This window comes from Ascaphus truei, chromosome 1 (genome assembly GCF_040206685.1).
Source record: "Ascaphus truei isolate aAscTru1 chromosome 1, aAscTru1.hap1, whole genome shotgun sequence".
In the NCBI taxonomy this organism is placed as follows: domain Eukaryota; kingdom Metazoa; phylum Chordata; class Amphibia; order Anura; family Ascaphidae; genus Ascaphus; species Ascaphus truei.
Window position 1 is genome coordinate 402742423 of NC_134483.1, and position 19326 is coordinate 402761748.

A 19326-nucleotide genomic window follows, 5' to 3' on the forward strand; every position below is an offset into this window, starting at 1 on the left:
CCGTATAGAGAAGATTTCTTTGTTTCTTTTCACTAAATTCTGAACCTCTCGTTTCTGATGAACAGACAGGGTTTCAGCTATGCTAACCTCTGGGTCAGTTTCTTGATTCTCTGACGGACCTGGGGGTACTAGGGTTAACAAGACTTCTCTATCTTTCCAGGGCTTGAGTAGGTTTATATGGTAAATTTGCTCAGGTTTCCTCCTACCTGGCTGTCTTACCTTATAATTTACTTCTCCCACTCTTTCCAAGACCTCATATGGCCCATGCCATTTAGCAAGGAATTTACTCTCCACGGTGGGAACCAGAACTAGTACCCTATCACCTGGAGAAAAAATTCTGACCCTAGCACCCTTATTATATGTATTCCTCTGTGCTTCTTGAGCTTTCTCCATGTGTTCCCTCACTATGGGTAGGACTGCAGCAATGTGGTCCTGCATCTGGGCAACATGCTCTATTACACTTCTGTAAGGGGTAACCTCGTGTTCCCAAGTCTCTTTGGCTATATCCAGTAAGCCCCTTGGGTGTCGGCCATACAATAGTTCAAACGGGGAGAAGCCAGTGGATGATTGGGGAACTTCCCTAATGGCAAATAACAGGTACGGTAACAAACAATCCCAGTTTTTCCCATCTTTATCAACCGCCCGCCGTAACATGCTCTTTAAGGTTTTATTGAACCTTTCCACTAAACCATCTGTTTGTGGATGATAGACTGAGGTTCTGAGATGCTTGATTTTTAGGAGTTTACATAGCTCTTTCGTTACTTGGGACATAAATGGTGTTCCCTGGTCAGATAGAATCTCTTTAGGAATCCCGACCCGGGAAAACAGAACTACTAACTCTTTTGCTATGTTTTTAGCTGAGGTGCTACGTAGGGGAACTGCCTCCGGATATCGGGTGGCATAATCTAATATTACCAATATATGCTGATGTCCCCTAGCAGACTTTATTAGGGGTCCTACTAGATCCATAGCAATCCGGTCAAATGGTACCTCTATTATGGGAAGGGGTACCAATGGGCTGCGGTACGCCTTGAACGGGGCGGTGATCTGACATTCTGGGCATGAGGAACAATAATTCGTAATTTCTGCCAGAACCCCAGGCCAATAGAAGCTTCGAAGAACCTTTTCTTTTGTCTTTTCCACCCCTAGGTGTCCCCCCAATGGGTGACTATGTGCGAGGTGTAATACTACGTTACGGAATGTCCGTGGTACCAACAATTGTTTAGTTGTAACTGATTTCCTTTTATCAACCCGATATACTAGGTCGTTCTCTACCTCGAAGTAGGGGTAAGCAAGTGACCTATCTGGTTGGCCAGGAGTACTATTCTGGTCCCGTATATTTCCCCTTGCTACCGCTAATGTGGGGTCCTCCCACTGGGCCTTCTTAAAACTCCCAGGACTGACCTCTATGTCAGCGAGGGTCTTATCCGGTTCTGGGGTGGTAAGTGTCTGCTCAACATCTTGATTTGGGGTATTCCCTACCAAAGTAGTGATGGGGAAGGGAATTTTACAGCACTCCTCCTTTTCCCCCTTCTTATTTGGGCCCTCGTCAACCTCCATTTCTGAAAAAGGGAAAGGATTTGTTTCTTCTAATACTTCATTATGGTCCGCTATTGAACTCTGGGCGCTATTCTGAGCGGGGGACCACATTTTTAGAAAATGGGGAAAGTCGGTCCCTATTAACACATCATGTGCCAGTTTGGGTACAATACCCACCTTGAAATCTAAAGAACCAAACTCTGTTTCAAAAAAAACATCAACAGTGGAATATTCATGATTATCCCCATGTATACAACAAATTGCCACTCTTTGTGAACTGTTTCCCTGTTTCTTCTTAATGGGCAAGAGGTATTCGGACACTAGTGTGACCATGCTCCCAGAGTCAAGAAGTGCCCGAACCCTCTTACCATTAACCTTTACAAATGCCCACAGATGGTTATTCAAGGGGTCCTCTGGGCTAGGGCCCATACATTGGGACAACAGCGAATAAGGTTCCACGCTGTTGCATTGCATGGGCTCATCATTTAGTGGGCAGATTTTTGCTGTGTGGCCCCTCTCATGACAATTTACACATTTAGGTACATAGTCTGTGTCCCACTTAGAGCCTTTTCCCGGCTCCCCATGTTGGCTATTGCCCTTAGTGTGCGAACCACTGTTGCTGGTGCTGCGTGAAGGTGGTCGCCGCTCTTCAGCGCCCCTTAACCCCGGTACCCTTTTACCGTCTCTGGAAGAGTCCTGGAACCTCGGGTAGTGGGGTTGCTCCACGACTGTGGGTTGCGGGTGCTCTTCTGCTGCATTGTACCTTTCTACGAGGGCCACAAGCTCATCCGCATTGTGGGGGTCACTCCGACTGACCCAACGGCGTAAGGCAGAGGGAAGTTTCCTCAAGAACTGGTCCATGACCAACCGTTCCACGATGTGGCTGGCTGAGTTGATCTCGGGTTGTAGCCACTTCCGGGCGAGGTGGATGAGGTCATACATCTGGCTTCGGGTGGCTTTATCCATCGTGAAGGACCATGCGTGAAACCTTTGGGCGCGAACAGCCGTGGTTACGCCGAGGCGGGCGAGGATCTCGAACTTCAATTTTGCATAGACGTTAGCTTCGGCTGGCTCTAGATCAAAGTAAGCCTTCTGGGGTTCGCCGCTTAGGAAGGGTGCGATTAGACCAGCCCACTCAGCTTCTGGCCATCCCTCTCTCTGTGCCGTGCGTTCAAACGTGAGAAGATAGGCTTCCACATCATCCGAGGGTCCCATCTTCTGAAGGTAGTGGCTTGCCCTGGTCATTTTCGGTACTGGGGCTGCCGCTGCCAGTGGAAGGTTACTGATAATCCCCCTCAGGATCTCGAGTTCCTGCTGTAAGCCCTGAGCGAACCGCTGTTGCTCCTCTCTCAGCAAGCGGTTTGTCTCTTGCTGGTTTGCATTCGCGTTTTGCAGGGCTTCATTCGTCTGTTGCTGGTTTGCATTCGCCTGTTGCTGGTTGGCATTCGCCTGTTGCTGGTTGGCATTAATCTCTTGCTGGGCTATTAGCAGCTGTTGATGGGCTGCATTCGTCTGCTGCTGGTTTGCATTAGTTTCTTGCTGGGCTATTAACAGCTGTTGCTGGGTTTCATTCGCGTCTTTCTGGGCAGCGACATTGCGTACCAGCGCACCTACCACGTCTTCCATCTTGTTTGCAGAGGATGAAAAAAACTTTTTTTTTCTTTTCAAAGTTCTTTAACCCGCAGACCCCCTAGTGCTCTGCCCGCATTCTCCACCATATGTGACAAACGGCTTACTCCGGGGCTCCGTCGTTTGTCCGGGACTGTTTAGAACACGGTCTTTTAGGGTAGGTTAAATGATGAGGCGTCACGTACTGTTCCTTTAAACAGGCTATGCCTGGTTTATTCAGTCCCAGGCACTGAGACTGCCACAGTGCATACAACAGAAAACCGATCAAAACAAAAGCTGCTCACCTGAGCGATAACTTAACTTAGATATCCCTGACTCAGGGTTGGAAGTGGCTTTTCCACTTCCAACATCAAAACACGGTACTTTTGCAGTCTTACACAAATGAACAGAAAGATTGAACCTGTTTGGGGAAGAGGCTTCTCCCCTCTGTAGTTCAGCAGCCTTCCAGCCTCCTGGCTCTTGTGGGGAGACCAGAGCAAACAGGAAATCAGTCTTTCATACCTGATTCCTAATTAGCATGACAGGTGACAGAAATCAGGCAGCAGACAAACTCTGGTCTGGATCTCTCATCCCTCAGTTCCAGCGCTTGCCAAACTGTGGGATGGAGTGTATGTATTATAAGGCTGCACTCCCAGGCCAAACAGGATAGAAACTGTCTAGTATCCTGGGAGCCCTATATACGGAATTTATTACCATCCCCTGGTTTCTGTCACAATATATATATGTGTGTGTGTGTGTGTAATAATGGCTTTAAGACAAAAGGTGGCATTGTGTGCTCATTTGCATGTAGTTTTTCAGAATCCCTTGCTGCAGTGGAAGCACTGCATGCTAGGTGATAATTGCGACAAGCAGGGTTGATACCCTCTACAATTCAATATGCCGTTTTGTTCTCCATTGCAACTACAACACACATCAATGCGAAATGCTCAAAGAACTAGATTGGTCAATACTTGTGTCTAGGCGCAAAGTCCATCTTTCCTTTCTTGCCTTCAAATACTTTCTGGGCAAGCTACCTGTCTATCTGAACAAGCGCCTTACCCCTACCACATATAGCACTTATTATCTGAGATCCGACTCCAAAAGACTGTTCATGGTCCCAAGGTTCAGCAAAGTTTCCGGCCGCTCCGCCTTCTCTTACCATGCACCCCAAAACTGGAACAATCTACCGGAGACTCTCACAGTCGCCACCAGTCTAAGTTCTTTCAAAACTAAAGCTGTCTCACATTTTAATCTGGTCTGTAACTGTGAAATACGCTTATAATATATATTATAGGCTAAAGCAGTAAAATTCATGGCATTATTGAAAACCCTGCTCTCTGATTGGTTAAAATTCCGGGCATGATCCAATCAGTAATGTCTAGAATTTAAGCAGCAGAATGTGTAGTTGTCAATGTGTTTATTTCCAGCCAATCAGCTTTCAGAACAGCTGAGACAGGGCAAAGGATTAGTCTGATTGAAGTAACAGCTCTGAGACAGGGCAGGGGATTGGTCAGGACGTATCAGCCACGGGTTGACTCCTCCCCCTCCCGAGCTGACTTGAGATTTTCTGAACAGATTCAGTTGAATTGGGGGGGAGAGAGTCTACAAAGCAAAGAAGTAAGTGGCTGTCTGCAGTTTCTTTGTGGCTGCAGTTTTTGTGTGTGTGTCAGTAGCAGTGTGTGTGTGCTGTGCTGTTGAAAATCTGTATAGAGGTGCTGTGTGTGTGTGTATAGAGCTCCAGTGTGTGTGTATAGAGCTCCAGTGTGTGTGTCTCAGTAGCAGTGTTTATGGGTGTAGCATGTGTGTGTAGCAGCAGTGTGTGTGTGTGTGTGTGTGTGTGTGTGTGTGTGTGTGTGTGTGTGTGTGTGTGTGTGTGTGTGTGTGTAGAGGTTCTGTGTTGTGTGTAGAGGTGCTGTGTATAGAGGTGCAGTGTTGTGTGTGTAGAGGTGCTGTGTATAGAGGTGCAGTGTTGTGTGTGTAGAGGTGCTGTGTTGTGTGTGTGTGTGTGTGTGTGTGTGTGTGTAGAGGTGCTGTGTTGTGTGTAGAGGTTCTGTGTTGTGTGTAGAGGTGGGGGGGGAGTGCAAAGTTTAGTAAGTGGCTGCATTTTTTATTGTGGCTGCAGTGTGTATGTATGTGTGTGTTGTATTGTTGTATGTGTAGCAGCAGTTTGTGTGTGTGTAGAGCTGATGTGTGTGTGTATAGAGCTCCAGTGTGTGTGTGTGTGTGAGAGTGTCAGCAGCAGTGTTTATGGGTGTAGCATGTGTGTGTAGCAGCAGTTTGTGTGTGGAGAGCTGCTTTGTTGTTTGTGTGTGTGTGTGTGTGTGTGTAGAGCTGCTGTGTTGTGTGTGTAGAGCTGCTGTGTTGTGTGTGTGTGTAGAGCTGCTGTGTTGTGTGTGTAGATGTGCTGTGTTGTGAGTGTAGAGGAGGTGCTGTGTTGTGTATCTAGAGCTCCAGTGTGTGTGTGTAGAGCTGCTTTGTGTGTAGAGCTGCTGTGTGTGTAGAGGTGCTGTGCACATTTTATTTACTTTACTACACTACACTTTTATCAGTTTTATATACAGTGGTGAGAAAAAGTTTGCAAGCCTTTTAGGATTTTTACATATTTCAAACCGAACATGTTATTAGATCTTAATCTGTCCTAATAATAGATAAAGATAATCTGAACAGATGACACAAAAACATGATACTTTTTCAACATTTATTTATCCACAAATGATTCAACATTCAATATTCATTTGTGAAAAAGTTTGTGAACCCTTAGATTCAGTACATGGCGGCACCCCCCTGAGCAGCAAGGACTTCAACTAAGAATTTCCTGTAACTGCTGAAAAGTCTCTCCATCGGTTTTATGGAATTTTGGCCTATTCCGTCAACAGAACTGCTTTTGACATTTGATGTCTTCCTTGCATGAACAGCTCACTTCAGGTCCTGACAAAACTTTTCAATGGGGGGGGGGGGGGGTTTAGGTCCGGACTTTGACTAGGCCATTTTACAATGCGGAATGTCTGCTTCTGCAGCCATTCTTTTGTAGATCTGCTTGTATGTTTAGGATTACTGTCTTGCTGCATGACCCACATTCACTTCAGTTTACGGGCGGATGGCCTGACATTCTCATTTTCCTCTAGTATCTTCTCATGCAATGCAGAATTCATGGTTATGTCAATGATGGCAAGCCGTCCACGTCCGGAGGCAGTAAACCAGTCCCAAACCATCACACTCCCACTACCATGCTTGACGGTTGGAAGGAGAATCTTCTGTTCGAATGCTGCTTTGGTTTTCACCAAACAAAGTTTCTCATTGAGGTCTGAAAGTTATACCTTTAACTCATCTGTTCAGAGAAGATTTTTCCAGAAGTCTTGTGGATCATCTATGTGCTGCAGCAAACAGAACTTTTTTCTGCGACTCCCTTAAGTAGCTGGCTGTAAGTAACCAAAAATGGCCGAACTGAGGAGAAAGGGCAGGCAAGCTGGAAAACCCCCGACACGGATCAGGCAGAATCCTTACACCCTCATCCCTAGTGACACAGTCGAGATGGGGGGTGTCAGTCATGTCAGGCTGCACTCACTAGTCTCTGCTGGGACATATACATGCAGTGGCTCCAAAGTCCTGGGAGTAATGGGTTCAGGCTCCACTTCCCGAACGGTAGGAGACTAATAACCTGGCTCTGGATGTGGGTAACTTATGTGCTAATTCATCAACAAAATGTTACTATCCAGCCCTGTGATCACTCCATCTCGGATCCTTCGGCCCGCTCCACAATCAAGGACCACACGGGCAATCTGGAAACTGGGGGGGGGGGGGGAGGTGTCAGTCGGCCAGTTTAACCTGCATGCCATTGCCAGAACAGGGTCCTTCGGGTCAACAATATCAGATAGGACTATGGTTACTGTGGCTCTGGTGTCCAGCAGACCGGCCGCCATCCTACCACTGATGGTCACCAGGAGTAGATGCACAAGTCACTCATCATTGGGCTCAAGCCAGATCGCGGCAACCAGGTGCTCCTCTGACTCAGGGGCATCGGGTACCAAAGCAGCGGTCGACAGGTGGAAGAGTTGGATCGCATGTTGCTGCAAGGTTGGACTTAGCCCTACACAAGTAATCAGACGTGGTGTTGGGGAAAGTGGCCCGGATTTGGGTTAGCTGCCTCGTTAGCATTAGGGTAATCAGGCCATATATAACCTGGCTGACCGCAAAAGAAGCACTTTCTCTCATGAGCACTCTGTTGGTCAGGATTGGGAAACATGGCATGCTGGGGCACTTCTTCAGGTTTAAAATGCCACCCTCGGTGCTTCAAGGGGAGAAAGCACTTAGGCGCCGGGGCTTGGGGTACTCATCTGGGTAGTCTGTCGAGCTAGAGTCAAGAGACACAGAATTCGGAAACCACCTCGGCTCCTTGCTTGGAGGTGATCGGCTTTTGGTCCACAACCCATTCTCAAACCTCTGGCATGCATTTAACCAGGAACTTTCCCCTTGAAAGTGGCCGCCTCACACCCGGCAACCAAGCACTTGGTACCATGGGTGTGTCGGGACACAAATTCTATCCTAGCTCTGCGTCCGCTATTTCTAAGGCTGAGGCGGCAAGGGAATATTCCTCCCCCATAAGGACTTGCCTCGTTCTACATGCTGGACCAATGAGATGCGGCCTTGCGAGCGTGGACAGGAGTCTCCACTGAGCCTGGAATGTTCTCCTTAGGGTCTGCTAGCAAACTCAGACTAAGCGTCATATGACGCAAAATGTGTGTCAGGTCGCCGTTCTGACGTCAATGTGTCAGCGTGCCTGAACCTAGTGTTTGAGACCGAGTAGTAACCGTTCCGTTTGGCATCTAGACCGACGTTTTACTGGTGGCCTACTTTGATATTAATACAAATTATTTCCAACAATATGTTGACATAGCAGCACTACTATGCTTATGTGATTTAAGTCTAGCTAACACTTTGCTGGATTACCGGGTCAGTCCAACAAGCCAAGATAGAGTTCCTAGTGTTACAGCAACTCCTATTCACTGCATAGTTCAGTATACTGCTATGATAGGTTGAACATTACATATATATACTAACGTGCTGTTCATATAATCCTTTGCCCTACATTAGGAGCTATATGAAATTTACTATATATTATTGTATCACAAATATAGATGGTCAGTAGCCTATCAGCAGCTAATGGGTAAAGGACATTTACTTTACCACTAAGCTCTTACATCTGTCATCTTTTCCCCACACATAGTTGGTTTAATACTAATATAGTGCATTTACAGTTGTACCTTACATTCAACCTTTTTAGGTGTTCATATTGTTGTGCAATACTTAACTTACCATATAGTTTCATCCTCATTTTGGTTCAGGCACACAGTTTTCATTTTGTTTGTGCTTCACTGTAAATATATGTTCACCCTTAAGTCCATGTTCTATTAACCAACATTATTTTAACTTGTGAATTAAAAGTTCATTTTTAATGTAGTCCACATTAGGGATTGGATACAGATAATTGTTCACCAATAGTCTGTATTCAATGTTAAGAATAGGGTTACACAGGTATAAAAACTGTGTCAACCCTACAGTTTTTAGTTGTGCTTCTGATTCCACCTGAAATGTCACCGGATTGCTGGAGAATTGCTAGCTGATACTCCTCCATCCCCCAACCCTAAGTAAGTGTTACCTTCTTGCCTGTTAATTGTACTATATTGCTGTGTTCACCTTTTTTAAGGAAGAAATATATTTTATTATATCTAAGCCTCGTTCAGTTCAACCCAGATATTTGGTGTTCATTATATCTTGTCATAAGCTACCGTGACATATATATACACATATATACATACACAACCCTCCCCAATACATATAAAAAATACCCCAACCCATATAAATTCCCCCAAGCCCAATACATATAAAAATTCTCCCAAGCCCCACAATACATATAAAAATTCCCCCAAGCCCCCCAATGCATAGAAAAATTCAACTCAAGCCCCCTAATACATATAAAAAATTCCCTAAGCCCCCAATACATATAAAAATTCCCCCAAGCCCCCCAATACATATAATTATACCCCCAAGCCCCCAATACATATAAAAATACCCCAAGCACTCCAATATATCTAAAAACACTCCCAATTCATATAACAATACCCCCAAGCCCCCCCAATACATATAAAAATACAGACTTACCTTGGGTCAGGTCAGGCCCGGTGTCGCGGTGGTCCGCTGGCTGGGTGGCCCGGCCGGCGCTGCACATTTCCCCTGACCTCTGGCCAAGCCCTGCTGCCGGTCGCGGCCAGGCTCAGACTCTCAGCTGCCTGTAAGCTTCTTCCTTTCTCTGCCCCACGCCGCCGAGTTTCCACTGCCGGCGTGCGACAGGGATCTCTGACGTCAGTGCGCCGGAAGGAAGCTTGACGCAGCTTCCGGCGCGTCATGCGCTGACGTCAGAAACCCCGCCGCATGCCGACAGTGGAAGCTTGGCGGCGTGGGGCAGAGAAAGGAAGAGGCGTATAGGCAGCTGAGTCGGGGCCTGGCCGCTACCTGCCGCAGGGCCTGGCCAGAGGTTGGGTGAAATAGGCAGCGCCAGCTGGCCGAGCCCCACCAGCCAGCAGGCCCGGGACACCAACCCCAGCAGACCCCTCTGCAGACCTCTTGGAGGCCATGCCGAGCCGTTTACTATGTCCCCACAGTCGATAATTGGCAGTAGCATCTGCTGTGCAATATGCTTTATGACCAGCAGACTTAGGGAGAATGTGTTCCTATAAAGCAGGTGAGCGCAAACTTTTTGTGCTGCGCCCCCGTCTTCCCTGCTGCGTCCCCCGTGCCCCCTCCCTAACTTAGACGCTGGAGGTCATGTGACGTCACGTGACCCGCAGCGTTGTCATGGCGACGCGTCAGAGCAGATGAATCTGGGTAAGTAAAGTGTTGCAGAGGCTTCACGCGATCCCCCAGCATTTAATTAAAATGCCGTGGGGAAGAGCGCGGGGCCTCTGCAAATGCCCGCGCCCCCCCCCCCCAGCAAAATCTCCTGCTCCCCCTGGGGGGCGTGCACCCTCGTTTGCGCACCCCTGCTATAAAGTGCACCTACTTTGGCATTTTAGATGTCAGGTTATCAATGTACACCACAAATCTTAAATGGGATACTAACCATATGCTCAAGTATATAAAACTAGTAACCGGAGTTTGGGTGGTATTAGCGTTGGTTCTGATCTGGAGCTCAGTTATTGGAAACTTTAAAAATGTAGCCTTGGTCCCATATACCACTGTTAGTCTTGTCAGTGTTTAAAAACAGTTTGTTTTGGGAAATCCAAATTTGAAGTCTCAAAAAGTCAGATTGAAGTATGTGTTCAAGGTCGGAGAGGCTAGGGTTGTGTGCATATAAGATTGTGTCATCTGCATACATGTGTATTGAAACTCCCTTACAAGCTGTAGGAAGACCATTGATGAACATAGAGAAGAGAAGGGGTCCCAGAACAGAGCCTTGTGGGACACCACAGGTGATATCCAAGGGGTTGGAGTTAGAGCCTGAGATAGACATGTTGGGATCTACCTGATAGGTAGGAATCAAACCAGTTTAAAGCATGCTTCCCTATTCCAGAGCACTGGGACATGATCATCAGTATCAAAAGCCATTGCAAAATCTAGGAATATTGCACCAGTGAGTTGTCCCAGTTCCATTCCAAACTGGATTTAATTGCAAACTTTTAGCAGGGTAGTTACCATGGAGTGTTTGGGGCGAAAGCCAAATTGGAATTGGTTAGGGAAATTTATCTTGGTATAGTAATCGCTTAATTGGGAGTGAACACATTTTTCCATCACTTTGGATAGTATTGGGAGAAGAGATTGGCCTATAGTGTGACAGTGTTTTTTTCCCCACTTTTGAAGATTGAGACAACTCTGGCAGTTTTCCAGGTCTTAGGGATATGGCCTGCAGACAGAATAGAGTTGACTATGGAAGCAATTGGTTTGGCAATGGCTGGGGCACCAAGTTTTAGAAACTTTTATTGCAGTAAATCACGTCCACATTGGCTGCTTAGTTTTAATTTGAGGAGCGCTTGTGTAATCTCTTCAGATACCGAGACAAATTGAAAATTGTGTGGTTTGGAAAGTGTGGGGCTATAGGGGTACTCACAGAATGAGGTTCATGTTTGTGATTTGGGTTGCGTTTCACTAATACGTTAGTAGCACATCCTACAAAGTAATCATTGAATGCATTTGCAATGTCAGTGGGGTTTGTCAGAGTCATATCCTCCTCAGTCATATTACTTGGTTGTTGATGGTGAGAAGGCTGGAATATATTGTGGATAACTTTCCAGAAGTTAGCTGGGTTTGATGTATTTTGGCAAAGATTGTCAGAGTAATTTTGTGCTTTTGCACGTCTTGTTTGCCTTGTGCACATATTTCACAGGTATCTGTAGTTATTAAGATCCTTGGTAGTGCTAGTTACTTTTTAGCTTTTCCACAAGGCATCTCTGAAATGGTAGAGCGCTATAAGGTCAGTTGTAACCCATGGAAAGTGCCCCCCCCCCCCCCCCATCTCTTATTCTGCGTAGTGGAGCATGGGTATCACAGAGTTTTAAGAACTCGGATTAGAAATAGTCGAGAGCAGAATCAGGGTCGGGAATTAAATCAATTCTGCACCAAGGGCAGTTGGTAAGGTCAGACAGAAACTGTGGTGGGTTAAAGTTTCTAAATGTTCTAGTGAGAATTTTAGGGCTTAATTGGGGTGATTTAATTTTCCTTACACAGTACACTATTGCATGGTCACTGAAAATGTCAGGAAGGATGCCAGAAGATTGGATTCTGCTGGGATTTGAGGAGAGAATCCAGTCTAGCAAGGAGTGCTTGTGAGATTTCAGGTTTGTCCATGTGGGTTGGGAAATAAGTTGCGTTAGGTTAAGTGACTTGATTTGTATCTGGATTTTGTGGTTTTAGGGTCGAGCCAATTGTAGTTGAAAGTCTCAAGAACTAACAGCTCACTCTTCTCATTCAGAGAGGAGATGGAGCCAAGAAACTGGGTGATATCAGTCAGGGACTGTAGAGGGGCTTTAGGGGGGAGGGGGCGGTAGATGCCAGCAATCAGGACGGGCTTAGAAAAGGGGAGGCAGATTTTGCCAACTAGAATTTCCAAAGAGGGTGGGCTTGGAGGGCAATTTAACAGTGTAAATTGTAAGGTGTCTGCAATATAAAACAACACTCCTCCTCCTCTCTTTGACCAATCTTTCCAAGAAATGGAGTATCCCTGAATGGCGATATTTGCATTCAGGGTTTTAGGGGTTAGCCATGTTTCTGTGAGAACGATGGCTTTGGGTTTATGCATAAGGCACCATGCCCTTAGTTCATCCAGTTTGGGCAGCAGGCTCCGGATATTTATATGGGTGACAGACCTTTTTGGAATTTGAAGAGGGTATTCTCAGATGTATGGGACAGAGTTGAAAAGGGAGGGTCTGGGTTAAGATCAATATCACCTGCTAAAGAGAGTAACAGTATGAGTACAAATTTGAGTAGTTGTGTCATATTCTCTAGCCTGCTGTACCTATGCTTTGCCACCGGGACTGCTGCCACTCTAATGTCTTGTTATAGCCTGCAGTACCTAAACTTGTCCACCGGGATTGCTGCTGCTAAACTAGGAACATTCCAGAACCTGTTACCTGACACCTCTGCACCTGTGCTCCACCTCTCAGCCTGCCTATATAAACCTCCCTTTCCTGTTCCTCCTTGCCTGTTTATACTGGTTCCTTAGCACCTGCAAGGTTCTTGTGTTTACTGCTGTGTTAGCTTTTGCTATCATCCTGTTCCAGTTTCCTCGTTGCCGACCTCTGCTTGTTTCCTGACTTCGCTACCTGCCGCCTGCCTCGGACCCCTGCTTGTTACCGGACTTCGCTACCTGCCGCCTGCCTTGGATCTCTGCTTGTGACCCCTACTTCGCTCCCTGCTGTTCCTGCCACTGGGATCCACTTCAGCCGAAGTTCAATCCTTGACAGAATAAACAGGCCCTACCATGGATTCCGCTGGAACAGACCCGACTCAGGCTCAGACACTCCATGACTTGCAACATATCATGGTTGGTTACCAGGAACAACAAAGACACGTGTTTAATCGTCTTGGCCGCTTAGAAGAAAAAGCCGCCACTGCGGAAGCTGAGAATCGTGAACTACGTGCAGCCTTAATCACCTTGTCTGGTCAAAACACTGTGACTGTGCAAACCGCACCCCGTGTAACCCTTCCGGAAAAATTTGGAGGAAAAAGACAATCTTTTCGGGATTTCCTTAATCAATGCAGACATGTGTTCAAGCTTCAGCCTACCATCTATAATACCAACGAAGCCCGGGTTGGACTGATCATAACCCTGCTCAAGGATGAGGCCCTTGCTTGGGTCTCCCCTATGTTAGAACAGGATAGCCCACTACTAAGGGACCTGGAGGAGTTTATCGATGCCATGAGTCTTATTTTTGATGACCCAAATCGTAGTGCAACCGCTGAGGCAACTCTGAACAATCTTCGTCAAGGAAGACGCTCGGCAGCTGAGTACGCCGCTGAATTCCGCAGATGGGTTAACGATACTGAGTGGAATGAGGCCGCGCAGAAATATCATTTTCGGCAGGGTCTCTCAGAGCAAGTTAAAGACGAACTAGCCCGGGTGGAGACCCCAGAGAGATTTCAGGACTTTGTCCGTTTATGCATCCAAATTGATCGTAGGCTTACGGAAAGACGATTGGAGAGACAGGGGTTCATGCCAAGCACCTCCGGGTTTAGAGATGTCAGTACCCCAAGACGTTCCAGGGAGACGGAGGAGGAGCCGATGCAAGTAAATACACTGCGGGGACCCATCACAACCGGGGAAAGGAATAGACGCCGAACAGAAGATCTCTGTTTATATTGCGGAAACGATGGGCACTATCTCGCTGATTGCCCAAACAAGTCCAGGCGGTCTTCTTTCCAGAGCCCTAGAAGAAATCAGCTGCACGCTATTTCAAAAACTGTTCTCTCTGCTTCTCAAAGTAAAGATAACCCTCCTTCGCTACACCCTCACCTCCTGGTTCCTATTATCATCGAGGAAGGAACACATCGTTTTTCAACCACAGTAATGGTCGACTCAGGGGCGGCAGGGAATTTTATGGACATAGAATTCGCCAAGAACAATTCGGTATCATTTGTAGCCAAGGAATCGCCAGAAAGGATGGAAGTCGTTGACGGTTCTCCCTTGAGCTCTGGACCTGTTACCCATGAAACCAGCAACTTAACACTAATCATGGAGCCCAATCACCAGGAGAAGATTTCATTTGGTCTCATTCCATCACCTTTGTTTCCAGTGATTCTGGGAATTCCATGGCTCATGATCCATTACCCACTAATCGACTGGAAGACCAAGACACTCACGTTTCCCTCGGAGCACTGTCAGCTAGCCTGTCTACCTAAAACTCCTATACCAGAGTGTGTAGGAATACATAAGATTTCCTCGTCTCAAGAAAATCTTCTGCCGGCTCCTTACTCTGAGTTTTTAGATGTGTGTGACAAGAAGAACGCGGATACGCTTCCCCCACATCGCTCTTATGACTGTCCCATTGAATTATTACCGGGTGCTGCTATTCCGTTTGGAAGAATTTATTCCCTCTCAGAACCGGAATTGAAGGTCCTCAATGACTACCTACAGGAGAACCTATCAAAGGGTTTTATCCGACCCTCTACTTCTCCAGCAGGCGCTGCGCTCTTCTTCGTGGGAAAAAAAGACGGTTCTCTACGCCCCTGCATTGACTATCGGGAACTAAATAAGATAACGGTGAAGAACAGGTACCCATTACCTCTGATTCCTGAACTATTGGAAAGAATTCGGTCAGCCAAGATCTTTACCAAATTAGATCTCAGAGGAGCGTATAATTTGGTCCGCATTCGACCCGGTGACGAATGGAAAACAGCCTTCCGAACCCGTTATGGGCACTATGAATATCTGGTGATGCCTTTCGGACTCTGTAATGCCCCTGCTACCTTCCAGCATTTAATCAATGATGTCCTCCGAGAGTTATTGGACCAATTCGTAGTGGCATACCTGGATGACATCCTAGTCTTCTCAGATAACATCATGGATCACCAGAGACATGTCCGAATTGTCCTTGAGCGTCTCCGTAAGTACAATTTATACATCAAGTTAGAAAAATGCGAATTCGAAAAGACCAGCATGCAATTTCTCGGTTACATCATCTCTCCCGAGGGTTTGAGTATGGACCCAGGCAAGATTCAAGCCGTGGTGGAATGGCCAATCCCTCGGAATGAAAAGGACATTCAGAGATTTGTGGGTTTTGCCAATTTCTATAGACGTTTTATTAAAAATTTCTCTGGCATTATTGCCCCAATCACCCAACTCACACGGAAGGAATTCCCCTTCAAATGGTCTCCTAAAGCGGATGCGGCATTCGAACAATTGAAGTCACTCTTCACATCTGCCCCTATCCTCATCCATCCAAATCCAGAATTACCATTCATCTTGGAAGTGGATGCATCCGACTCCGCTGTTGGTGCCATTCTGTCACAAAGAATTGGACCCAAGATGCTCCTTCATCCATGTGCTTTTTATTCATACCAAATGTCAACAGCTGAACGAAATTATGACATCGGAAACAAAGAACTCTTGGCTATAAAAGCTGCATTCTCTGAGTGGAGACATCTACTGGAGGGGGCCAATCATCCAATTACGGTCTTTACGGATCATAGGAACTTAGAATTCATTCGATCCGCAAAGAGACTGTCTGCGCGACAAGCCAGATGGGCTCTCTTCTTTGCAAGATTTCAGTTCCACATTTCATACCGCCCTGGCTCCAAGAATGGGAAAGCCGATGCCTTGTCACGGTCCTTTCCTAATCCTAGTTCAGACAAAGAGCAAGAAGAAACTATTCTTCCAAAAAGAAATTTTTTGGGCGTCACATTCTCTGCCGATCTCCTCACACGAATTAAGGGAGCCTACTCAAATGACACTTTTCTTAAAAACCCTCCTCCGGAAGCAGAACTATTTCTATGTGATGGTCTCTGGAACTGTAATGATCGTCTGTTCGTTCCTAAGGAGGTAAGATTAGAGGTGCTCCAATTAATGCACGACTCCCGACCCGCGGGTCACCCAGGTGTCCTCAAGACACAGGAACTGTTGTCTCGCTCTTTTTGGTGGCCTAAATTAGCACAAGATGTTAAAGACTATGTCCTCTCCTGTGAAACTTGTGCTAGGACCAAGACCCCTCGAGCATCACCCGTGGGTTTACTGCAGCCTCTTCCGGTTCCAACTCGTCCTTGGGGGTCCATATCAATGGATTTTATTGTTGACCTGCCACGATCAAATGGACATAATACCATCCTGGTAGTGGTGGATCGACTTACAAAGATGGCTCACTTCATTGCAGCACAGAATCTTCCTTCTGCAGACCAGACAGCCAACTTGATTGTGAAAGAGGTGTTTCGGCTTCACGGGGCTCCTGATGAGATCATATCCGATAGAGGGGTACAATTCACTTCAAAATTTTGGAGGACCTTCTGTTCCTCTCTAGGAATTCGTTTAAATTTATCGTCTGGCTATCATCCACAATCCAATGGCCAAACAGAAAGGACCAATCAGACTTTGGAACAATACTTACGATGTTTTGTTTGTCATCTCCAGGATGACTGGATTGATTTCCTACCATTAGCTGAGTTTTCATACAACAACTCACATCATTCATCGACTCAGAAGAGCCCCTTTTTCTCAAATTATGGATTTCATCCAACCTTTATTCCTCGTTTTCCATCTTCGGGCCCCATTCCGGCAGTTACAGAGAAACTGGAGACTCTGCGAGACATCCAGGAGACCCTCAAAGAGACGCTTCGTGAGACTCAAGTAAAGTACAAAAGAGCAGCAGACCAACACCGCAGACCCTCCCCAGAATTTCAAGTCGGGGATAAAGTCTGGCTTTCTACAAAAAATCTACGTCTAAAGGTTCCAACCATTAAATTGGGCCAAAAATACATCGGGCCTTTTCGCATCTCAGCACTAATAAATCCAGTGTCCTTCAGATTAGAGCTTCCTGAGACCATCAAAATACACCCTGTGTTTCACTCTTCTCTGCTGAAACCTTTCCGTGAGAACCCATTTCCTGGACGGAGACTTCCTCCCCCTGAACCCATCCTCGTGGATAACGAAGAGGAATTCATTGTGGAAAGAATTTTGGATTCCAGGTTACACCGAGGGAAACTACAGTACCTGGTTCACTGGGGGGGCTATGGCCCAGAGGAGAGGTCTTGGGAACCCAAAGATTTTGTACATGCTCCGCGACTAGTCAAAGCTTTCCACCGACGATATCCAGACAAGCCTAGCAAGGATCGTCCGGAGAACGCTCTTGGGAGGGGGGAGTAATGTCATATTCTCTAGCCTGCTGTACCTATGCTTTGCCACCGGGACTGCTGCCACTCTAATGTCTTGTTATAGCCTGCAGTACCTAAACTTGTCCACCGGGATTGCTGCTGCTAAACTAGGAACATTCCAGAACCTGTTACCTGACACCTCTGCACCTGTGCTCCACCTCTCAGCCTGCCTATATAAACCTCCCTTTCCTGTTCCTCCTTGCCTGTTTATACTGGTTCCTTAGCACCTGCAAGGTTCTTGTGTTTACTGCTGTGTTAGCTTTTGCTATCATCCTGTTCCAGTTTCCTCGTTGCCGACCTCTGCTTGTTTCCTGACTTCGCTACCTGCCGCCTGCCTCGGACCCCTGCTTGTTACCGGACTTCGCTACCTGCCGCCTGCCTTGGATCTCTGCTTGTGACCCCTACTTCGCTCCCTGCTGTTCCTGCCACTGGGATCCACTTCAGCCGAAGTTCAATCCTTGACAAGTTGTTGGAAAGTTGTATATTTGTGTTGTTTGCCATTAGAGTAAGCGGTGGTTGGTGTGCTTGTTTTCTTCACCAACATTCAGTAGATAGTGCAAGGCTTTTGAGTAATACATGGTGTATAATGATATTGGGTGTGGGTTTTGGGGGAGGGCATTGTAATGGATAGAGAGAGTAACATTTCCATGAGGCTACAAGAAATAATAAAGTTGAGATATATAGCAGGTTCATTATCACAGAGGTAGGTAATGTTGCATGAAGCTGTTGTGAGCCAAGTGAGTGTGTGCAGACTAAACAGCAGAGGTGTGCCTTTTCCTTGCCAAAATGTTTTGCTGCATTGCAATGCTTGGGCCTATTCAGGGTTTGCAGAGGGAGTTGGTTGAGGGGTGGGGGGAGGGGCAGTTGTGTGCAGTCTGTTGGGAGAGGCTGCAGTAAATAAGGTGTACAGGGGGGGTTAAAAGTACAGGCTGACAAGCACGGGATCATAGTGTGGACAGATAAGCTCACTGAATGTGGTATTGTGTAGAAGATGCAGTTCCCAGTCCACCTCAAACTATAGTCTAACTATATATTCTCACTTAAAGATGATCACTTTAAGATGCATCATTTTGCAAATGCTACCCTGCAAATGCTTTCCCTTAAACTGGTATTAAATGTATACATCTAAGCAGTCACATGACTCCCCCCTCACCCCCCCCCCCAATAATCTGCCTGTTACAATTTAACAATGCTTTTGATCTAGTAGCTTCAGGAAGAAAAATATTTTGCACTTGTCACACCAACAACAGCTGCTGAAACCAGTAACACAACACAAATGTAAAGTAAAATGCACTATGAATAGCGTTCTACTAAGAACCACTAAAGTCATTTGTGGCAAGAACATGTGTTACAGCAGCAGTCCAAGCTGGGATTTTCTTTTTATTTATTTTCCATTAAACATGTGCATCAATGCAATACACACTACAAGTAATTAGATAAGTTGCCGATCGATCCGTTCTCCTGTGATCGATAGGCGACAATCTGGCTCGGGGGATCACCAAATGGCTGTCAGAGCAGCAGAAGAGGACCAAAGATGCAAAGTTCTGTGGGGAAGATCATGTGACCAGGCAGTTACTAGATACAATTGGTGCACTGCTAGAGGGCGGGGCACAAAAAGAGGTGTACCAGAGCCCGTTTCAGAAAAGGATGGGGTTGTGACTTTGTAAAAGGTTGCTATAGAAACAAAAAATGCCTGTTATAGTATAATACATTAAACATGTCAGAGTTGTTTAAAGAAAAAATTAAAAAATGCTACAAGTATTTTCTCATAGTACAGAACTGATTTATTAAAAAATATAAAAAATAAACACTGTATGTAGGCTATTGCTT

General features: G+C 46.3%; 1 protein-coding gene across 3 annotated transcripts in view; it reads right to left on the reverse strand.

Annotated features, from left to right (window-relative positions):
* Positions 1-19326, reverse strand: part of RBM46 (RNA binding motif protein 46) — an 89964-nt gene that overhangs the window by 17557 nt on the left and 53081 nt on the right. The gene's annotated exons all lie outside the window — the stretch shown is intronic.